This window comes from Mirounga angustirostris, unplaced genomic scaffold, assembly GCF_029215605.1.
Source record: "Mirounga angustirostris isolate CCGP_5_RB_7025 unplaced genomic scaffold, mMirAng1.0.hap1 SCAF_11, whole genome shotgun sequence".
Classification (NCBI taxonomy): domain Eukaryota; kingdom Metazoa; phylum Chordata; class Mammalia; order Carnivora; family Phocidae; genus Mirounga; species Mirounga angustirostris.
Genome location: NW_026991719.1, coordinates 99267818 through 99280284, shown reverse-complemented (window position 1 = coordinate 99280284; position 12467 = coordinate 99267818).

The following is a 12467-nucleotide window of genomic DNA, read 5'->3' as shown; positions in this document are numbered from 1 at the left end:
TCTTGGGGTCAATAACTGTCATGCTTTCTTGCCTTCACTGCCTTTCTTACTACCATAATATTGACTACAGTAATAAATGAGTATATTAATTAGTATCTATGTATTGTTTTGTAGATACACATTTTTACAAATGTAAAATGCAAGATACACTTGATTTTCAGAGAAATCTTATTACAGTCTTAGAAATTCTTGCATTCTTAAAGGTTAGAGATGTTAGAATTATAAGTACATTAATTTTTTTGGCTAACATTTATTTAACATGATTCAGTTCATATACACTAATATGTATTCAAATAATTTATTACTATTTACCTTTATTATATTTTCCTTTTGAATTCTTATTTTGTTAAATCCCCAAATGGCAAAAGTGGATCAGTGATGCAAAATTTGTACCTCAAAACATGAAAGTAATGGTATAAATAGTGATATAAATACTGCAGCTCAGAACAGTTATAATGTATATATATCTATATATATAAAATAAGATTCTATGTGTGATAGTACATATGAGTTTGCATGTATGATTTTTTTTTTTTAAAGATTTTATTTATTTGACAGAGAGAGACATAGCGAGAGCAGGAACACAAGCAGGGGGAGTGGGAGAGGGAGAAGCAGGCTTCCCGCCCAGCAGGGAGCCCGATGTGGGACTCGATCCCAGGACCCTGGGATCATGACCTGAGCTGAAGGCAGACGCTTAACAACTGAGCCACCCAGGCGCCCCGTATGTTTTTTTTTTAAAGATTTTATTTATTTATGACAGAGAGAGAGCCAGGACGGGCGGGGGGGGGGGGGAGCGGGGAGCAAAGAGAGACAGACAAGCAGACTCCACACTGAGCACAGAGCCCGACACAGGGCTCGATCTCAAGGACCCTGAGATCATGACCTGAACTGAGTCAAGGCTTAACTGAATGAGCCACCCAGGCGCCCCTGCATGTATGATGATTTTAAGAAAACAGACAAAAATGATGGGGTGGGTTGGAGGTGAATTTCTATGATTTTAAACAACTTGCTCAATTGACATACCTCAGCAGTGATCCATTATCATGTATTTCCTATATATAACCTATCATTTCAGAGATAAGATAGTTTGCTTATTTAGATGTTAAAAATAAAATAGCAGAATTATATAAAAAGACTCAACTGTGATACAAAGAGCTTGATTACCAAGAGTTTGACTCTTTTGAAATACTTTGTAATATTCTTTATTCATCAGAGAAAGAAATCAATGACACTTCTTGGGGTGTATTTAAAAACCATATCCAAATGTTGCAAAAGATTAAGACACATTTCCTAAAATTGAAAGAAACCAGAGAGTAGATTAGCAATCCATTTATATCTATCAGGCAGTGTGAACATGCAATCATCCAACCTTTACATGTGATATGTTCATCAATTTAGCTACTGACAAAGTGCTGAAAGCATTCTTAAATTAAGAGATCTTCTTAATCGTTTTGGGATCCAAGTTTGATACAAATATCTACCAATATTTGATGGAGTCATGACATATAATTATATTTCATAAGACTGAAGGAAAGTAAAAATTTTTCAAACTTCATATAAATAAAGTCTAAGAAAAGATGACTCAATATAAAATCTAACCTATTGGTCAGGCTTTAATTGAACAGGCTATAGATGCACCTGTGAAAGTTTGCAAACGATAAATTAATTTAAAATATTATATTCTTTTTTGTTATTTTAAATTATAATTATTTTTTATACTTACATAAAAATGGCAGTCCCGTGTGTAGTAAAAGCCCTCTAACTGTTGAATATGCCTAAATTTCAACAAACATAGGGCTAGATGAATCTCTTCATTCAATCAAACTCACTAAGTTGAGTTGTTTCATTAAGTCTTTCTAGGCCTATCTCAGTAAGCTTTCTTTTGCCTCTATTTCTTCTATGTCAAAATCCTGCTTCTCTTGAATCATCTTTCCTGAATCCTTTCTTTTTTACTTGAATCATCTAATGCTAAATTTCTATTCCAGCCTCAAACTTTCTTTAATTCATACTCATATATGCTCTGTGCATATGGATATATTATATCCTTGATGGACATGAGGTATCTAACCTACAAGTACAAACCAATGTATTCCATAATATAGCTATAGCTTCCATGCTTTTTTTTTTTTTAAAGCTCTCTACCCCTTTACCTTAACTAATTTTGAGATTAACATAGTGTGTGCTCAAGTAATGGTGTTGACTATCTTATAACAAATACTTAGGGCTAGCTATCACATTTAGGTAACCCTGGGTGAAAAAAAAAGGGACAAACTGAAGCTTCATATGAGCTAATGACACAGAGAAAATCTATTCCTCTGCTTCATACTATGCCCTAAAGCTAGATCAGCTGTCTCAAAACCCCCAAACTTCACTTGCCCTTAATCTTACTAGAGACACGAGTTTATACACCTATATATAAAAATAGCATCATATTAGGTAAAATGGAATTTCACCCCACTTTCTACTCTCCTACGCTTTTCCTCTTACTACTCTGTATTTTCTCACTGCCTACTTGACTCCCAGGTCTTTTCACTGTCATCTCTAGGACAACTGTTAAGCACTAAACCAATTCTGCTACAGCTTTAACCTCTTACTGAACAGTCCTGCACCTTCCTAAAGTAATTAGAATCAAGCTTTCCCCCCAGACACCTAAGGTGTATTCCAATGATGCTTTTCTATCCTCATCTCTCTTTGACATTGCATAGTGCTCATCAGTCCTCCTTAATATTGTTGGCTCTCTTGGCTTCTGTAATAACACTTTTCTTAGAGGACACAGAGTATCTAACATAAAAGTATATACTAAGACAGTTCATGATCACAACTATATCTTTTATTACTTTATTGTTCCTCCTCCACCCTTATGCCTACTATTGTGTTAACATGCTGTTCGCTCATGGAAATGCTACAATACTCACACTTTAACCATTGCCCATCCCTAGAGTTCTCTCCTTGGCTTCCCCCTGCCCTTCTCACTCCTCACTCTCTCCCCTCTCATTCATTGCTAAGAATTCTATTACCACCTGTGCACTGATGACTCTAAGAGCTTCATTTCTAATACAGCCCACTTCCCAAAGCTAGATTTTTGTACCCTACTATTTAATGACATTTTTGCTATGTCCCATACATAAATCAATCTCAATATGTTTAAAACTAAATTTATAATCATTTCCTCCATCCCCAGCCAGGCTAAATCTGCTTCTCCTATGTTTGTGATCATGACAAATGGGCCACCACACACTCAGGAATCCACATAAGAATGTAATGTTTGTCCTACACTCCTTTCTTTTCTTTATCATGTATAGCCAGTTGATCACTAACTCTAGTCATTTCAACATCATAAAAACCTGAGTTATTGGCCCCATACATTCCACCCTCACTGCCCCTTTTACTTCTCTCCTTGACTATTACAACAGCCTTCCTCTCAATTATATGGCTATAGGAACTTCCATTTTAAATCTGTATCTGTCACTGCCTTCAGAGATGGTGATCTTTTAGCACATATATCTGACCAAGTGACTGTTTTACTTATAATTGTTCAATGGCTTCCTATTATTTACAGGACAATGTTCAAAGTCTTTAGTATGGCAAAGAAAGATGAAGGCTGCCTGCCTACATGCTCAGCCTCATTTACCACCACTCACCATATACATCCTATGCTCTGTATCTGCAAAATCGTGGTCAGAACTGTACACTTTAGAGTTGTACACTCAAACAGTTAGTTTGGAACAAGCATTGCTATTGTCCTGGGGTAGAACTAGAATGGTTGAAACTCATCATATTCTCTAACTTCTCATATCCTGGAAAATTCTATTACCACTGAGGAGTCACTTGAAACAGCTTTTCACTCCACAGCAGCAATACCAAGAAAAGTGTTAATAAGTAAAAGATTTACGGAATTCACCTCTGCCTGAAGCTTTGCAAGTGACTTGAAGGAAGGTTTATGCAGGCTCCTTAGTTTCATAGGAACACTAGCTTATAGCTGAGCAGGTGACATTTTAGGATCTAACCATTGGTCTGGAATCAGAAAAGGCTAGGTTACAACCTTTCTTCTGTCACCTGACTTCTTTGAGTATCCAGGTCACTAAAAGGAGGATAACAACAGCTAATTTGTAAGTTGTTTAGAGAATTACATGAGATACCAAAGTTTCTCATATAGTGCCTGCAACATAACAGGTGCATTTACTTATGGCCATTATATAATAGTGTGGACAAATTGAAGATGCTATGGTTTTAGAGGACAAGATAGACACATAACTCCTTTTTCACATAAGAGGAAAATATATTTTTTAATAATACATATGCTATGAATATGCATTCATATGTGCCTTGCTCTCCAGTGGGAGGGGTGGTGACAAAACAATAAAACACATGCATGGTGGGTTTTAGAGACCTATGTTTGGGTTTGGGGAGTGAAGATCAACACCTGAAGCAAAGCTCCCATGCTGCTACCACATGCATGTAGGAAGCACCGATCTCAGGTTCCCAACTCAGCAATTCCTCTCCTCAGTTCTTTGCTGTGCACTCAGTTCCAGGGTAGAGCCAAGTGAAAGTAAAATCTTTTTCTCAATTTCTGGCTACTTGCCCCAACCAATAAGGAGTAGAAAGGCTCTGGGCAGATGACTTGATTCAGATAGGCTGATAATAGATGATAACCATCTTTGTAATGAATATCCTTCTGCTGAGCAATGTGGGGATATAAAGCTAATAAGAAAGCACAGGGAGTTCACAAAAAAGTCAATTATTTAATAAATTTTAAAAAGCACAGAGGAATTAATTGTGAGAGAGTATTTCTCCTCTCTGGGACATATTCAAAATTTCTATCGACTCTTTCCAAACAGTGGAAGTGGTCACTGATGCTAAATGATCATAAAGAATTACTAACAATCTTGGCAGGGAATTGTCCTCACTTTCAAGCACAAAGCTTCCACATTCAGGAGAAAGGGGCCAAGCACTTTGGGAAACTAAAAAAGTATCAAAGAACAAAGCTCATGAGGTTGCTATTGCCCTCAGCCTTATAGAACATCCTCAGGAGTTGCATTTGACCATTTGTTCCCCTAACTAACCCAGCTGCTCTCACCAGGATATTGTTCTGTCCTACGAAACTGCCTGGTGTGTATTCTATTTTGGAAATACACTTATCATTGCTCCTGAAATGCCATTTTGCCTTTGGAAACAGTCACAGGAACTAGCATTCAGAAGATAGAAAGATTTCTGAAAGCTTGAAAATTCCCCAGTAGGAGCTCCAATTCTCAGAAAGCCATAAAAGAATGCAGGCTGGGCCACAGCTAATATAACAACAACAACAAAGCTGAAAATATCACTCAAACCATAATACTGTGATATTATTATAAGATGACAAAGAATAATTATTATCATTATTAGCTATCATGTATTGCTTCCTACTTCTTGCTAGTACTTTACATTGATTACGTCAATTAATATTCACAGAAACCTATATAAATGTAGATATCAAGGCTCAGAGAGGTTAGGTAATTGCCCATGGTGACCCAATTAACAAGATGGCCAAGATGGGATTTGAACTCAAAGTGTCTGCTCTTTCCACCTTCCCAATGCATTTGAGTCCCATCCAGGAATGGAGCCTCACCCCTGAAACAGGTAGAAATGTGATAGACCCTTGAAGTAAGTAAGCTGAGCTCTGCATTTATATGGTGAGGAAAGCAGTTTTTTTCTGACATTTTGTATATGCTATATTTTATCTACAGACATCTTTTGCTTTGGGGATTTTAAGAGAAAATGGTTATAGAATTAGCAAAGTTATAGAATTCTGAGAAGATATTAATAATTGATTTGCACCTGCTATATGTCAAGTATTTAACATATATTACTTCTTATTTTTAGGACAGCCCTTCAAGTTATATAGTATCATTGCCATTTAATAGATGGGAAAACGAAAGCTCAGAAAGGTAGTTATACAGCTAGAACCTGAGTCCCTATATTCCAAAGAGTCTTAATGCCTACTTTGGTGGTTTGGCCATTGGAGGCATCTTGGTGCTGATGCCCTTTTCCCCAACCATTTCCTTTTCTGAAGCAGCTTTTGTCATAAATAATTTTTACTTTGAAAAACCCTTACAGAATTATTAGAAGAAAGGCAGAATAATGAAATCCTGCCTTTGGTTAGGCTTTGGGTGTGTCAAATTTAATTTTTGCCAAATGAGCTGAATCAATCAATTATTGTAATAAAATCCAAGCCATAGTTTGCTTTATTTACCAATAGCTTGATTATTGAAATATACTGATATAAGATGTAGAAGCTCAGAAAAGAGAGGTTTCTTCATTATCTATGGGCATCAAATGTCAAAAAATACAGATTTTTTCCCCTCCATCTCTCCCTTGATTATACAATAACTGATTTGTATCAGTTATTTATTGCTATGATAATGGTGTGTAACAAACCACCCCAAAACTCAGGGACTTTAAGATAATAAGCCTTTATTTAGGTCAGGAGTCTGGTTTGGCAATTTAGGCTGAATTCAGATGGATGATTCTTCTGGTCTTAATTGGGTTTATTCATATGTCTAGTGGTTGGTGGTTGATAGTTGGGTGATAAAGAGTGCCAAGGCCACATGTAGCAGCAATCTACACTATGCACGTTCTCACATTTAAGGGAGAGTAGCAAGAGAAAAGGAAAAAACAGGCAAGCACTTTTTAAAGGCTTTGCTTGCATTAAGTTTTCTACTCTCCAACTAGTCACAAGGCTAAGTCACAAGGCCAAGCTCAGTCTACAAAGAGCAATGACATGAAGAAGCTTGATACGTATGGCGACTAATGCAATCTATATATCATATTCCACTCTCGTCACAATTATTCACATCCTTCACATCTCAAGTCTCATTTAGTCACACCATCGGGTCCAGAATCCATTATCTCATGATTCACAATCAGGTGCTGATACGGCTCCTCAGATGAGGATTCAAATCCAATGAACTAAAATGACAATTTATTGGCCACTCACATACCTAACATTTAGTGATGACAGAGGGACTGGATAATTACAAAGCCATTCTCTTTCAGGAAGGGAACACTATGGGAAGCACCAAGCCCTGGTACACATGTATAACAATTTCCACTGGACAAATGTGGCCAGGACCCTATAACGTAGGGGTAGGGAATGTTTCTTGACTATATCCCATTATGTTTCCTAAGAGTGGTCCACCAGTCCATTGTTCTCCATGGTCTTAACTTTATTCAAAATATTATTCTTTTTCCATTATGCTTGGTCACTTCTGAAGAGGTCATTTAAAAATGTTTTCTGAGCAACTTTTTAGCCTGCTTCTTGCTCATAAAATATTGAAGGCCCAGTGCTTTTCTGTTTTATATAATTTCATTCCCCTTTAATCCAGGATGGTAGCATTTTTGCCCATACAACCCCCTTAAAAGTTTTTGAGCTTCATAAAAATACAGTTTAAGTCCATTCCATTGGCAAGAGCCACAACCATAATTCCTTTTGCAATAAGTCTCCTTTTCCCTAGATTTTATCAGTGTTTCTTTGGGCTTCTCAGGGTGCTGTAAGACAATGTTCTTAGAATGTCTTTTGCTCTTAGAAATACTTTTGTCTAGTTGAGAGGGTCTACATAGCAACACCTTAATTCATTCAAAAGTCTTAACAGAGTCTGACAAACCCCTTTTGGTCTAAGATCACATGTTTCTGGCAGCTCCTTGGATTTGATCTTTTACTAGTCCAAGAGGGTGGAGATAAGAAAACAAATATTTTCCAATCCACTGAGTTCTGATATTCTCTAAATTTTACTCACAAACCATTCAGTTCTTTCTTTAATGCATCTTTTTCTATTTGTACCTTATCATATGCAACTAGTAAGAGCCAGGTGGTATTTTCAACATTCTGCCTGGAAATATCTTTACTAAAGTATAAATGCTAATTTGGTATATTTTCTATATTCTACACTACCATATTTTACCAAATGCTTCACCACTAGATAACATAGTTTGCCACTTATCTAGGCTGCTAGAGCAAATTCCTCACTATTTTTTCCAGCCTCTGTTTAGTATTTTCCTATTTTCCTCCTCTCTTTCTTTTTTTTTTTTAAAGATTTTATTTATTTATTTGACAGAGAGAGACACAGTGAGAGAGGGAACACAAGCAGGGGGAGTGGGAGAGGGAGAAGCAGGCTTCCTGCCGAGCAGGGAGCCCGACGTGGGGCTCGATCCCAGGACCCTGGGATCATGACCTGAGCCGAAGGCAGACGCTTAACGACTGAGCCACCCAGGCGCCCTCCTCCTCTCTTTCAACACTGCTTTTCCAGTCTCTCCCCGCTGCCTTTCATAAAGCCAATGACACATATTTTAGATTTTTATTATAATACTTTGTTTCTAAGAACAGATTTTTGTATTTGTTATCTACCTCAATAATAATGCCACATAACAAAACAACTCCAACTCAGGGATTTAAGTGACTAAGCATTTATTTGGCATACAAGTCAATGAGTTAATGATTTAGAATGGACTTCTCTGGGTCATCCTTCTGGTCTTAGTTGAGGTCACTCATAGGTTTGAAATTGGCTGGTTGTCAACCAGGGTAATAGCCATAACTGGGCCATGTGTCTCACCTTATCAGGTAGGCTGGTCTGGGAGTTTTATCATGGTGAAGGCCAATAAAAAAAGAGAAGTAGAAATACCATGTACTTTTTCAAACCACTGATTGCATCAAATTTTCTAATGTTTCATTGGCCAAAACAAGTTTCATGGCCATACAAAGAGTCAATACGAGAAGGCACTGCCAGATGATATTGACACAGGGAAACATGAAAAATTGGGGCCATTAATTCAATCTAAAACACTTATTATATAATTGCTTCAAATGTGTTAATATACTTCATCCCAGTAGGATGATAGACATCTCCAGGAAAAGAAATTGCTATGCCTTTTTTGTTTTTGCTAAGAATGGTTAAAAAAAACCCACATAGTTTTTGAAATGGAACATATGGGGAAAAAAAAGAGTAATATTCAAAGTAAAATTCAAAGAGATGAGGACTTAGATAGATTTTTGGTATCCAGTGCTTTCAGAGGTCAGGAAGGTAGTATAACTAATGAAGCCAGTGGGGATAGAAAACAATTGGCTGTGCTAGGGATTGTGATGAGTTGTAAAGCACCATATAAAAAAGCCACTACTCTTCAAATTCCAGATCATTATCATAAATATGGGCAAAAGGTTGCCAGATGTTCCATTTGTTTTAAAGAACCTGAAAATCCAGATTCTTATGTGAAATCTCTGGCTTTTTAATTATTGGAAACTAATTCAATTCAAAATAAAACAAACAAAATGCTTAGAAGACCATTACTATCTGGATTCACACACACACACGCACACAAATATGTCCACAAGTGCAAGCTGGATCTGACCCATAGGTTGCCAGTTTGTGATCTTTGCTTTAGACCTTTGTATATAGAGATTCTTAAATTTTTTCCACCTTTATTGAAGTATAACTGACAAAATTGAGAAATGTTTTTTAAGATTTATTTTAGAGAGAGTGAGTGAGTGGGGGAGGGGCAGAGAGAGAGGGAGAAAGAGAATCTCAAGCAGACTCCCCACTGAGCACAGAGCCTAATACAGGGCTTGATCTCACGACCCTGACCTCATGACTGGAGCCAAAATCAAGGGTCAGACACTCAACCAACTGAGCCACCCAGGCATCCCTAAAATTGTGAGATTTTTAAAGTGTGCAGGCAATGATTTGATCTATGTATGCACTGGGAAAGGATTCTTGTCCATTGAACTCATTAACACATTGCCATCCATCACCTCACATATTTACCCATTTTTTTTTAACTTAGGAACATTTGAGTTCTACTCTCTTAGCAGATTTTAATTATATAATACAATATTGTCAACTACAGTCACCATATTATACATTAGATCCTCAGATCTTATTCATATTATAACTGAAAGTTTATACCCTTTTACCAGCCTCCCTATTTTCCACACCCCCAAGGCCTTGGCAACAACTTCTCTACTCTTTTTTTTTTTTTAACGAGTTTGACTATTTTTTCTTTTTTAAAAAGATTCTACATAGAAGTGGTACCATGCGGTATTGGTCTTTCTTTGTCTGGCTTATGTCACTTACCATAATGCTCTCCAGGCTCAGTTTCTTTATACATTGATCTGTCAAAGGACACTTAGGTTGTTTCCATAACTTAGCCATTGTGAATAATGCTGCTATGAACATAGGAGTACAAATGATAAATATCTTTTAATTTCCAATTCAATATATCACAAATAACTAAGGTGACAGTGAGTTGGAAATTAGCACATAATCCAGGAACTTTAAACTTTCAATTATACCACTTTTGCATTTAGGTATTTCTCTTGGTTTCATGATGACAATGCAAATACACAATTTATAAAGTTTCAACCTTGCCAAAGCCCAACTCAAATTACCATAGGCTTAATGAAAATCTGACATAAGACCTGATCTTTCCTTTTAGTATTTCCCATATATGTTGGTTTCCATGAAAATATACAGTTTTCCCTAAATATGCTATATACAGTGCTGAAAAGACATCATTAAAGAAAAGGCTAAGCTTGATCCAGAAGACACAAATTAGGAAGTTCAAAGTAACCCTAGCTAGCAGTACCAACTACCCACCTAAAATTAGCTAGTGTTTTGGTAAACCCCTTAGTTTGATCTTTCCCAGTACTGTAAGGAAATAAAGAGTATGTGAAGATACAGAGACATAGGAAGCTTAGTAAAAATGGCTTAGGGATGTACACTACAGCTTAGGGAATATAGTCAATAATATTGTAACAACTTTGTATGGTGACAGATGGTAACTACACTTATTGTGGTGACCATTTCATAATGCATATAACTATCAAATCATATGTTGTACACCTGAAACTCATTCAATAGTGTATGTCAATTATTCTTTAATAAAAAATGGCTAGAACAAATATAAATTCTGCTGCCTAGATAGATTTTATTTATTTATTTATTTATTTATTTATTTATTCATTCATTCATTCATTCATTCATTCATTTATTTTTTAGAGAGAGAGTGTGAGCAGGGAGAGGCGTAGAGGAAGAGGGAGAGAGAGAATCTTAAGCAAGATCCATGCCCAGCGCAGAGCCCAGTGCAGGGCTCGATCTCATGACACTGAGATCATGACCTGAGCTGAAAGCAAGAGTCAGATGCTTAACTGACTGAGCCACCAGGCACCCTACCTAGATAGATTTTAGCAGCTATCTCATACTCTGGTATACTTAAGAAAAATAATTTACAAATCAGCAGGTACTGTTGGACTTGGACTAAAAAATAATGAGATTCTTTTGGCAATCCACTGGGCAAATGTCTCAGATAATACTGAATTTTGTTCCTGGTGAGTTGTATTGTGTCTGCTTCTGGGTATTGCATTTGAAAAGAATAACACTACACTAGAGTATGTTCAGAGAAGAGTGACCAAGATAGTGAGAAAACTAAAATGACCTATTGCCCATTTGCTGGGGATTAAGGGAGTTCCCAGGATGTGGGACTTTTAGTACTAAAACCAAAAAATCAAACCAAAACAAGTTGGTCACCCTGGGGAGAACTTGAAACCACGGTTTAGAAAGAAATGCTAAAGGGTTTTAGCACATTTATCCTAGAGAAGGTTTTGGAGAAGGCATGATAAATTCTTCTGAGTATACTTAAAGACTGCTATCATTTTCTTCTGTATAGCCCAAGGAAGTTACAAGGATCAATAAGTAACATTACAGATTTTGGTTTAAAATAAGGAAAAACTATTTACAGTCATATCAGCCTAAAGATGGAATGGGATAGATCAAGAAGTAGACTTTGATGAAAATCCTCAAATAATGCAAAGCATTCAGCGTAAAGATGTATCAGAAATGCTGCAGAGAGGAATCAAATTTTTGAAGTACAAGAAGGGATTTGGATGATATGGCCTTTAGGGTCCCTTCCAATTCTGTTTTTAAAGTCTATGATTCTTTAGGATCATAAAATATTTTGATATAGGGAAGACAACCAGTATAAGTTTGAAAAACTTACATTCATTATCAAAAAAGTAATAGAAGAATTTTAAAATAGCAAAATAAGGAGAACCATATGGCAGAGAAGGAACCAAAATTAATCTGAGGTTAGTGTAACAAGTAATGTAAGCTGTCAAGTCACTTTTGAAGCAGCTCTGGATAAGGGATCAGCCATGGATGAAGAAAGACCATTTTAGATGAGAATGAGAAACAGTCACTGAGGATGGTAAAGTAATTCAAGCATTAAATTAATTCTTACATGTTTAGCAAAAGGATGACGAAAAATATGCCTATTCTTCTATGCCTCAAGAAAAGTGTTTAAGTCACCAAGGTGACTGAAATGCCCAGTACCCAGGCAAGAACAGTGACAAGTATTAACCCTACAAAAATTTCTGTACAAAATTTCTGTATCATACAAGAGAGAAACTTTAAGCTTGTCCTTGACTCATTGTATTTAGGTTAAGT